Source organism: Microcaecilia unicolor, chromosome 1 (genome assembly GCF_901765095.1).
Source record: "Microcaecilia unicolor chromosome 1, aMicUni1.1, whole genome shotgun sequence".
Lineage (NCBI taxonomy): Eukaryota > Metazoa > Chordata > Amphibia > Gymnophiona > Siphonopidae > Microcaecilia > Microcaecilia unicolor.
Genome location: NC_044031.1, coordinates 536,691,697 through 536,703,876, shown reverse-complemented (window position 1 = coordinate 536,703,876; position 12,180 = coordinate 536,691,697). Strand labels below are relative to the sequence as shown.

Genomic DNA, 12,180 nt, shown 5'->3' with positions numbered 1-12,180 from the left:
AGAACATAAGAGTAGCCATACTGGGTAAGACCAGTGGTCCATCTGGTCCAGTATCCTGTTTTCCAAACAGTGACCAAGCCAGGTCACAAGTACCTGGCAGAAACCCAAATCGTGGCAAACACTCCATACTGCAAATCTCAGGGCAAGCAGTTGCTTCCCATGTCTGCCTCAATCGCCAGATAAGTGCTGATGTTCAGCACTTAATGGTCAGGGTAACTGCATAAATGGGACTGTCCTGTCTTTGGGGCCCTTTTATGAAGCTGCCTAAAGGCCTACGCATGTACAGCGCACACCAAATTGGCACTACTGCCCGGCTAGCACATGAACCAGGAAGTAATTCTGAATTTGGCGCGCGCAGAATCCCACAGTAGAAATGGGCCACTTACACAACGGTAAACAGCAGTTGGCATGTGCTGCATGCTTACTAAGCGGGTAGCACGTGAGACCTTACCGCTAGGTCAAAGGGTGGAGGTATGGTCTCAGGCCAAAAATGGACACTCGCTGGTTTCACTTTTAGCGCACATCCATTTTCTGGCCCCTTAAAAAAGTCCCTTTTTCCTAGACACGGTAAAAAATGGCCCAGCACACACCCGAAAAAAACCCGCTCTCACTACAGCAGGCCACTTTTTACCTCTGCTTACTAAAAGGACTCCTTTACTGTATGTGGATACGGAGGCCCTTACTGGACTAGATGCACAATTGCAGGTGCTGCAACCTCAAATGCAGCGTTAATGGATAAGCTGGAGGATTTAGAAAATAGGAGTTGGCGCTCCAATTTACACATCTGAGGGGTTGCTTGGAGAACCATATCAGCAAGTGGTTGAGAAAATAAAGAGTTGGCGTTCCTGAAATACAGAAAAACTCAAGAAGAACACAGAGAGGAATATCGGATGACACTGAAAGAAGCCAAGAGAGATGTATGTCTGGCGAAAGCACAAGCGGAAGAACAAATGGCTAGAAATATAAGAAGGGGCGGTATATTAGTGAAAGGAGGAAGACTAAAAATGGAATTGTGAGACTGAAAGATGCTTCGAACCGCTATGTGGAAAATGATGAAGAAAAAGCAAATATACTAAACAAATACTTCTGTTTTCACAGACGAAAATCCTGGAGAAGGACCATGATTGACTGGCAAAAGTGCTTATGAGAATGGAACGGATATAGCATGGTTCATGGGAGAGAGTGTTTATGAAAAACTTGAAAATCTAAAGGTGGATAAAGCCATGGGACCGGATTAAGTACTGAATATCGACTTAACCGACTATATGTTAGCCGGCTCCACAAAAAACAGATATTCAATGCCAAAGCCCGGAGATGGCCCGGCACTAAATATCCAGGAATAATGACTGCAGCAGTCAGCAAAATGTTCACTGCTATCGGCTGCATATTGGCCCAATAGTTTATAAAGGAAGAATTTGCTACACTATAAATAGCAGGGCTAATTTTATAAAGGTTTTTCTACATGTAACAGATGTTTTACATTAGAAAATATTCTCATATAAAATTGAACATAGATATACATGCATACAAAGCAGGCACACTGCAAGACAATGCCAACATTTACATATCTGCAGGTATGTTTTCCAAGAGGCATAGTTTGAATGGAGATGGGTAGAGTTGCACTATTCACACATATTTTATAAATTATGCATGTACAAGTACATACACATATTTACACTTTCTTCAAAACAGGTGTAAATTTTAACTAGGGTACCTGTGTGCTACTAGAGATAACTGTATGAACTTCCTCTGATGAATGAAGAGCGTAATTTATATTTATTAATAATTGTAAACAGATATAACACTATATCCAAGGACAATACAATCTTATATGAACATAATTTTTACAGAAAATAAAATCACAAAAAAGAACAGACAACTATACACCATAAACCACAATTGAAGTTATGTATACTTTATTTCAACCATTATTTAAAACCATTCATCACCACAAAGCCTCTCCGGATTCTGCCTTTGTAATACTTTACAACATACAATCTCCCTGCCTATATATAAATGCTAGAATTATTTAGCATCAGTTACTGAATGTTCACCAATGCTTTCTGCAGGGAAGACTGTAGCAACAATTTCATAGTTCTTCTAAAACCTCCAGAGGCAAAACCGCGGCTCCTCAGAAGTGTCTTCCGCTATCTATGTCACACAGAGCGGTTGCAGTCCTTAAAATGACGACTCTTTCATCAAGCAAATATCAGTCACAATCAAGTCCAAGGAAGATTTTCAAAGCAGTTTTTCTGACAGCTCTACACAAGACTGTGGTTTGCCAACAGGTGTCATCAGGAGCTATTCAAACAAAGCCGCCATAAATGGCAACCATGTTTATAATCACTAATATAAACACTGTGAGGAACCATATCAAAGGCTTTGCTGAAATCTAAATAGATTACATCTATCACATGTCCTTGATTCAGTTCTCTGGTCACCCAATCAAAGAATGGGATTCGTTTGGCATGATTTACCTTTGGTAAAACCATGTTGTCACGGATCTTGCAACCACTATCCTTTCCTTCAGCATCGCTTCCATTACTTTTCCAATAACTGAAGTGAGACTTACCAGGCTGTAGTTTCCAGCTTCTTCTCTGTCACCACTTTTGTGAAGAGGGACCACATCCACTCTTATCCAATCCCATGGAACCTCCCCCATCTCCAAGGATTTATTAAACAAATCTTTAAGAGAACACGCCAGAACCTCTCTGAGCTCCCTCAATATCCTGGGATGGATCCCGTCCGGTCCCATGGCTTTGTCCACCTTTAGATTTTCAAGTTGTTCATAAACACTCTCTTCCATGAGCCATGCTATATCCACTCAACGTTATGACTCTTTCCAGTGTCGGGTCGATCTGGAAAAGTTTTTTCGTAAATTACATCTACGAACTTACTTCTCACAGTTGACAGACACAGAAACGAACACTGTAGACGTATCTAGAGTTAAATTAAAGTCTACATGGTGTCCCCCTACTCCACCAGACCCGGCCCTTTCAATTTTTCGCCAAGTGGTGTTACGAGATCTGGTTAAAATTGAAGAATCTATAATTAAACATAGATACAATTTAACTAAAGAAGAACAGATAGCTTTAGGTCAATTGAAGAACAACACCCAATTGGTGATACGAAAGGCTGATAAAGGAGGAGCAGTGGTTCTTCAAGATCGCTCTGCATATGAAGAAGAGATATACAGGCAATTAAATAACACTAGGGACTATATATGCTTAGATGAAGACCCAACAGAGCTGTTAAAATCTGCTATTTTTCAGTTAACAGGTACAGCATATACTGATAGTTTGATTACTCAAAAAGAGTTTCAGTTTCTTAACACAAATACTCCGAACATACCAGTATTTTATACATTACCTAAAGTGCACAAAACTTTGTGTAAGCCACCCGGGCGTCCGATAGTATCTGGGAAGGGCTCTTTACTAGAACCTCTTTCAATATATATAGACACTTTTTTGCGCCCCCTGGTACCTAGAGGCAAATCTTACATAAAAGATTCTACGCATTTTATGCGACTTTTGAATACTGTTGATCTACCTCCTGCTGAGACTTTATTTGTAACTCTCGATGTCACTGCACTTTATACCTCAATTCCTCAAGATGAAGCTTTAGAGGTAATCCAAATCTCTCTGTGTGATAAACATGGAGCAGCATTAACGTCATTTATTCTTAAATTAGCTACCCTGGCTTTAAAGAAAAACTATTTTCAGTTTGATAAAAAAAATTTTCAACAAATTTCAGGGGTAGCCATGGGAGCTACTTTAGCACCTTCAGTAGCCAATTTGTTCATGTCTTTATTTGAGGAGAAATTTGTATACAGCTGCTTTTTCTGGTCTCATGTTAAGTTATGGTGCAGATTTATTGATGACATTTTCTTTTTATGGGAAGCAGATGAACCCACTCTAGAATTATTCATCCAATATCTTAACCAATGCCATCCAACGATCAAATTTACAGGACATCATGATAAGCAAGTAATTAATTTTTTGGATGTACAGGTTAAGAGAGGTGAGGTATCCTTTGACACAACTGTATACCGAAAAAAGACTGATGTTAATAGCTTGTTGCAATATACAAGTTGTCATCCGAAATGTCTTAAGGAGAGCCTTCCGTTCTCTCAGATGTTAAGATATCGTCGATTGTGTTCAGAACAGACTGATTTTCGAGAACAGGCAAGGACGTTGAATAAACGACTTCTTCAAAGAGGTTATCCAAAACAGACAGTACGACAAGCATATCGCAGAGCCAAATTTAATCATCGGGAATTGTTACTTAACTCCAAGGATGATAAAAGAAAATCGTGTGATGAACAATAACTCATCACTTGTGTCCTACGGTTTAACAACGACACACATAAGATCATGAAGATTTTTAAGGATCACTGGGGCATACTACAAACATTACCAACATTCACAGATACGAAGATTCGTTTCGCTTACAGTCGATCAAAGAATCTGAAAGAACTTCTATGCCCATCTCTACTACCTTCGCTCACACAGAGAAGTTCTACTTTTGAAGGACATAAAAAATGCGGCAACTGCAACATGTGTGAAGTGATGATAGAAATAAAAGAATTTGTTCATCCTGTGTCTGCACAAAGATTTACTCTAAATGTCAATACTAACTGTAAATCTGATTATGTGGTTTATTGTTTAATCTGTCCTTGTGAGAAGTTATATATAGGACAGACTACACGCATGCTGCAGGTTCGACTGATTGAGCATCGTAGTGTGATACACACAAGAAAGACAACTACACCTTTGGCTCTTCACTGTGATAGAGCTCAGCACTCCTTTATGGAGCTACGATGTTTTGTGCTGCAACAAATGGAAGCTTCCACCAACAGAATTGGAGGCAATAAGAAGAGATCATTGTTCCAATGCGAACAAAGATGGATACATCGTTTGCACTCATTAGTTCCAATGGGTCTAAATGGAAAAATTGAATGGGGACATTTTTTCTAGTTAGAAATATGGGTTGGTTGGGTGCTGCAGTTCAAGGTAAAGATATATATACATTTATAAAAATCTTTCTTCATTCAATATAAAAAGAAAAGAGAAAAAAAGAAGAAAATTTTTTTTTTGAACTATAGAACTTTATTTCCAGTTAAGTTTAAACGAACATTGACTGATTGGCCATGCCAACTTCCGGCGTCTGACGTAGGAAGGTATTTAAATCGAGAGGCCATTTTTTCATTCAGCTTGTCCGTAGAAGTGCTGGTTTTCGAGTCTAGGTAACTCTGAAAGAAGGAATGTATACCTTTACAATGTTAAAGCCTAACTTTTACTAATATATTTTTCTGTTGCAGTTTAGATAGACGCAGACCTAATGACCCTGAGGCAGGTAACGAAACGCTGGCCATCGTAGGTCATGGTCGTGTTTGGCGTCATTTCAAGAAACAGAAAATCTATACCTCCGGACTACTTTGAAAAAGCTAAGTAAAAAGCTAAGTAGCTTAATAGCTCTCTATGGTCTAAACACAAAGAAATTACTTAATACTCGGGGTGTTTGCCAGTGATGAAACAGCCCAGCCCCCGTGAGCTTGTTTGATACTAAGCCGGGGGTTTTTGAGGCAACACCCTTAGGTCAAAAAAACGCTAGTTGTGTTCTCATATCTTTTCCATGCTTTCATGTTTGTTATATAAACAGTTTCAACAGGAGGAGATCACCTTCTAAATATACTAAAAATATCCACTGCATTCTCATATGTACTTTTGCCAGTCAATCATGGTCCTTCTCCAGGATTTTCTTCCGTGAAAACAGAAGTATTTGTTTAGTATATTTGCTTTTTCTTCATCATTTTCCACATCTTTCAGTCTCACAATTCCATTTTTAGTCTTCCTCCTTTCACTAATATACCGCCCCTTCTTATATTTCTAGCCATTTGTTCTTCAGCTTCCGCTTTCGCCAGACATACATCTCTCTTGGCTTCTTTCAGTGTCATCCGATATTCCTCTCTGTGTTCTTCTTGAGTTTTTCTGTATTTCAGGAACGCCAACTCTTTAGCCTTTATTTTCTCAACCACTTGCTGATATGGTTCTCCAAGCAACCCCTCAGATGTGTAAATTGGAGCGCCAACTCCTATTTTCTAAATCCTCCAGCTTATCCATTAACGCTGCATTTGAGGTTGCAGCACCTGCAATTGTGCATCTACTCCAGTAAGGTCCTCCGTATACTCATCTATATGTGGCATGGAGTCCTGAACCCAGTGCTCATGCTCTGTGATCTATGAGCTGAGGTCCACCCCCAGTGTTGCCAGCTCCTCTCGAACAGCTTTTAAGTTGGCGCCATTCCCAAATTTCATGCAGATGCTTACCCTGTGATGTAGGCAATCTCGTTCGATTCATCCCTGCTGGAAATAGGTCGGGAGACTGGGAGTGGTCAGACTGCGAGGGCTCTGACGCCATCTTGCTGTTCGAGTCAAGCCTTGTGGCGCTGTGCCCTGCTGATCCAAAGGGAGATAAATCCATGGCTTTGGGGTGCTCATTCATGCCCAGCTATACCCCGCAGATCAATATAAGCTAAAGAGCAACTGTACTCCGTCAGCCCAGACTGCAAGTATAGATTTTAATGCTAATGTTGGAGAAATCTCCCGGAGCTCTGCTCCTATGTGCCCATACCCAGTGGTGACATCACTTCCTCTGGGGGTGATCCATTTTCTTATGGGGGGTGATTTAATTAGACCCAATGGTTAACAGGAAATCGAGAGCCTTTCTGGGTAGACTGAATGGGTCATGCTGTTCGATACTTAAAACCCTTATGACAGATACTGGGCTGATAGACCCCTGGAGGTTCCAACATCTTGTTCACAATGAATATATCTTTTTATTCCTTGCTTCACAATATACATTCAAGAATTGACTTCTTTTTGCTATCTAATCAACTATTATCTAGCATCCTTACTATTGATACAACCACTGTAACATTGTCTGATCATGCAACTATACAAATTACTTTGCAGTGTCAATAAGAAGTCCCTCCTCCAGGACCATGGAAATTTAATACTGGGCTCTTGACAATTTATCAAAGTAGCCATTGAAAATTATTTTGACTATAATAAGAGCACAGACACATCTGTCTTAGATTGGTGGGATTCATTTAAAGCCATTATCAAAGGAATAATTATTACTTATTCAATTGAACTCCAGAAACAGCATAAAAGGAAATTTCAGCAATTAGATACAGACAAAAGATGATGGCAGGTATAAATATAAACTTTAAAATTAATCAAATGGCTCAGCTCAAATTCAGGTCCAATCAAAAACTATCAAAAACTGTCAAAATAAATGAGCCAATCATGATCTTTCTTCAGCATCATGATTTTAAATATTGAAGAAAGATCACATTTAGCGCACTTATTTTGACTGACTTATTTGATTTATTTTGAATTATTTTGGTGATAATTTTTAATGAGATCTGAATTTACACTGACCCATTTGATTGGTCCTCTAATTTTAAAGTTTATATTTATTCCAGCTGCCATTTTTAATGGTTAGAACCAACACTTGAATGAGTTGGACTTGGTTAAATGATTAGCCCCAATGCAGAGTGGAGAGAGACGCTAGACAGTTCAAAACACTATCCTGTTGGCAACATGTGAGCTACGTTTGATGTCTCTGTTTAAAAACATATAATGAGACATATATCTTTTTCATCTGAATGTTAATTTTTTTAATTCAAGTTATTTTGGTTTGGGAGATTGAGATATTCACAATAGTTTTTGAAAAATTATTTAAAAAAGAGATGATAGAAACTAGACCTATGATTAAATGATAAAGACCTTTCTTAAAAATCACTATAGAGGCGAGTTCTTGTGTATGATGGTCCTTATTTTGGAGGAAGTATTTTGGCTATTTGGGTGATTTTGAATCTCTTCTATGTTGAGCACACCTAAATTTGGCAGATTTGTATTTGCTTTTATAAAATGGGCTTAAAATAGGAATCTTTGGATTTTAAAAAGTTGTAAAATACACTCAGGGCCCTGATTCCTAAGCCATGCTAAGGGCATGCTAGCATTTTTAGCATGTGCTAATGATTAGGGCATGCTAAATGCTAAGTCGCCCATAGGAATATATGGGTGACTCTAGTGTTTAGCAAGCACTAATTTTAGTGTGCGCTAAAAATGCTAGTGCACCTTAGTAAACACGGCCCTCAGTGTCTTCTTACTTTAGTGGAGCATGTTTCATTTTGATGATTTGGATCTTTCTCATTATTTATCTTAAGCTTTTAATAGAGAGAATTCTTTTCCATTCTGTTCATTTTAAGAGGATTTTAATTCTGGGAGATTTTAATTTACATTTCAAAACATCAGAAGACACTCCCCTAGTGATGTACTTTAGAGACTTCATGTCCTCTTTAAATTTAATGTGGTGGCCTACCTCTAAAACCCACATTGCTGGACATACCTTAGATGGTTTATTTGTAACCAATATGTTAGATATCAACTGCTTCTTTTCTGATGTTGTTATTGCAAAAGACAAAGAGGGATCAAGAGTACACCAACCAAAGCAAATCAAAACAAGTACACAAAGGCCTTCAAGACTGGGGCAATCATAAATTGTTTATTCAAAAGTGACACAGGCCATGTTTTGGCGGGAATCCACCTGTGTCATGGGTCTAAAGAAATAATATAAAAAACATAAAATAAGAAGGTCACGTGACACCATGCCAGAGAGAGGCTGCTAGAGTGGGATTCTCCGGCTCCCGCCGCCTCCCCCAGCACGTTTTTGCTAGCCAGCGGACTTTAAACAGGTATATATTGCCACAGGACGTACCTAAACTAATGAACATTGGTTTAATAGCTTGGTGGAGCTGAAATGGCAGTGAGAGGCGCACAAAAAGAGAAGCTGCATGGTAAGTGTGTGGAAGACAAAATGGCACCACCTGCAAGCCCGCCCGGCCTCATGGTGTTGTCGGCATGGATTGCCGAAATTACCATGGTAATGTCTGGAGGATCTACTGGAGCGCAGGCTGGCCCCCATTGACTCAAAATTGGAAAAGATACAAACGCAGCTTACAGACCTTTCTCGGGACTGTGTGGCTTTTCAGATGTGAGCAAGCAAGGTCGAGGATAGAGTAACAGCTGTAGAAGAGACCCAGGATTCCCTAAAGAAGAAACTGTTTGCCCTGGAAGAAAAAGTAGAGGACCTTGAGAATAGGTCTCGGAGAAACAATATACGTTTGGTGGGGCTGCCTGAGTTTATCGCAGAGAGACAGCTTGGAGCATTTTTGACGCGCTGGATTACAAAAGAACTACAACTCCCAGAATGCCTTGGGCCTTTGCGAAATGAAAGGGCCCACCGGCTGGGCCCCAAGCAAGCAGGAGCCACTAAGCCACGGGTGGTCATTTTGTGGCTGTTGAACTATGCTTACAAGCATGAAGTGTTACAGGCAACTAGATCTGGAAAGCAATTAACATATAAAGAAGTACAGATCCGTTGTTTTCAGGATTACTCGGCCAGAGTGGCAGCAAAGCATCGCACATTCTCTGCGGTGTGCTTTAAGTTGTTCATTATGAAAATCTGATTTGCTTTGCAATATCCAGCAAGGCTGAGAGTTACACACAATGGAGTTACAAAGTTTTATGATTCAGCAGAAGCAGCCCAGGAGTTTTTGACACGCCTGGAGGGAACGGAGTCTGGAGATCGTTAATTGAAGACTGGCTTTGCAATCGTATATTGGATACCTTGGCAATGGCAAGGCTCACGCAGCGTTTTCAACGATGGATCTACTTTTGGATGACATGCAGTTGACTGGATATGCTCCCGGAAACCCACAGACCTGAAACACGAGTCTGCAGTGATAACTTTAAGAGATCTATCAGACCATCCGGGATTGTGGACTGCTTTCGGGGGATTGAGCTAGTCAAGGGGAGGGGGGGGGGGGGGACTATGGACAGAATATGTGAAAGTGAATTTTTTTTTCTTTACTTTTACCTCGGAGCGTGGGAGAGTATCCAGCTCATTTTCGAAAGTGATCGCCGGCCATCTTCCGACACAAATCGGGAGATGGCCGGCGATCTCTTGAACCCGGTGAAATCAGTATAATTGAAAGCCGATTTTGGCCGGGTTCAACTGCTTTCCGTCGCAGAGCCAGCGAAACATCAAGGGGGCATGTCAGTAGGGCAGTGAAGGCGGGATGGGGTGGGACGGGGCGTGCTCACGAGATGGCCGGCTTTGCCTGATAGTGGGAAAAAAAGCCAGGCTTGACGAGCATTTCGCCGGCTTTACTTGGTCCCTTTTTTTTTCACGACCAAGCTTCAAAAAGGGGCCCCAACTGACCAAATGACCACCGGAGGGAATCGGGGATGACCTCCCCTTACTCCCCCAGTGGCCACCAACCCCCTCCCACCCAAAAAAAAAAAACAAAAAAAACCCTTTTTTGCCAGCCTCTATGCCAGCCTCAAATGTCATACCCAGCTCCCTGACAGCAGTATGCAAGTCCCTGGAGCAGTTTTTAGTGGGTGCAGTGCACTTCAGACAGGTGGACCCAGGCCCATCTCCCCCTACTTGTTACACTTGTGGTGGTAAATGGGAGCCCTCCAAAACCCACTGTACCCACATGTAGGTGTCCCCCTTCACCCCTTAGGGCTATGGTAATGGTGTAGTTGTGGGGAGTGGGATTTGGAGGGGATTTGGGTGCTAAACAACCAAGGGAAGGGAGCTATGCACCTGGGAGCTATTTTTACTTTTAATTTTTAGAAGTGCCCCCTAGGGTGTCCTGGCATGTGAGGGGGGCCAGTGCACTACAAATGCTGGCTCCTCCCGTGACCAAATGCCTTGGATTTCGCCGGGTTTGAGATCGCCGGCATTATTTTCCATTATGGCCAAAAACTGATGCCGGCCATCTCAAACCTGGCGAGCTCTGACATTTGGCTGGGCCCAACCGTATTAGCAAGAAAAAGGTGGCCGGCCATCTTTTTCGAAAATACAGTTGGCTCCACCCGCTTATGGCGCCGGCCCCGGAGATGGCTGGCGCCGTTTGATTATGCCCCTCCACGTGTCCATTTGGCTGTGCTGGAATGGATGAGCTCGGGTGGAAGGGGGATGGCAGCGGGAGAGGTGTTAGACATGGTGGTTCCCGTGTGGGGAACTTTGCTCCATGGGATGGGGAGGTTGGGGGGGGCAGGTGGGGTAGGGGGGGAGGATGGGGGCAGGTGGGGTGGGGGGGAGGATAGGTAAATTGGGGGGGAGGGTAGTAAGAATAATGTCTTGTGGTCAGTTTCCAGAGTATGGGAGAAATGGAGTAGGGATGTGTAGTCATAAACGTTGGGGGAATTAACTCGCCCATAAAGCGTTCAAAGATTTTGCAACACCTACATAGGCAAAAAGTGGATATAGCATTATTGCAGGAGACACATTTAAGTCAAATAGAGCATGCCAAACTCAATTCCTGGTGGGTGGGGGAATGTGTGCAGGCCCATGTGCAGGGGAAGAGGTGGGCATGGCGATTCTGTTCAGGAAGGGATTAACCTCAGCCGTTACTCCCCTCTTCGTAGACTCTGCGAGAAGATACGTAGTACTAGAAGCGGTGGTTGATCGGCAGAAGGTGCTTATCTGTAACTTATATGCTCCCAACAGCTATGACCGAAGCTTTTATCAAAACCTAAATAATTTCCTACTTCAACAGCCGCATGTAGCTCTGGTGGTGGGCAGAGATTTTAACGTAGTTTGGGACCCCCTCCTTGACAGATCATCACCTGGGAATGCATCTTCCTATCAGCTCAATAAGGGCTTGTTGCAGATGAGTCAATTACTTGATCTGGTAGATGTATGGCGTTTTTTGCATCCCTCTGAAAAAGATTATACCCATCTATCACGGGCACACTCGACACAGTCGCGAATAGACTACCTATTGGTAGCCCGCCAGATGTTCGGAGTGATTACAAGGACAGAAATAGGGCCTTATACCATTTCAGACCACACGTAGGTGGCACTAGATTGGCTGTTGATGTCGACTGTTAACCAATGTAAATGGTGGATGTTTCTGCTCGAACTATACAGGGACCCGATAGTTTAGGGGCACTTGCGTAATTACTGGGAATCATATGCATCACATAATAAAGAGAATCAAATTGACCCCGTTTTGTATTGGGAAGTAGCGAAGGCTGTGCTTAGAGGGGAAATCATAAGTCATGCTCATTTTGTTAAGGCCTCATGTGATAGGGAG

At 41.9% G+C, this 12,180-nt stretch overlaps 1 protein-coding gene across 1 annotated transcript in view; it reads right to left on the bottom strand.

Annotated features, from left to right (window-relative positions):
• Nucleotides 1-12,180, bottom strand: part of LRRC69 (leucine rich repeat containing 69) — a 77,409-nt gene that overhangs the window by 22,371 nt on the left and 42,858 nt on the right. The window lies entirely within an intron of this gene.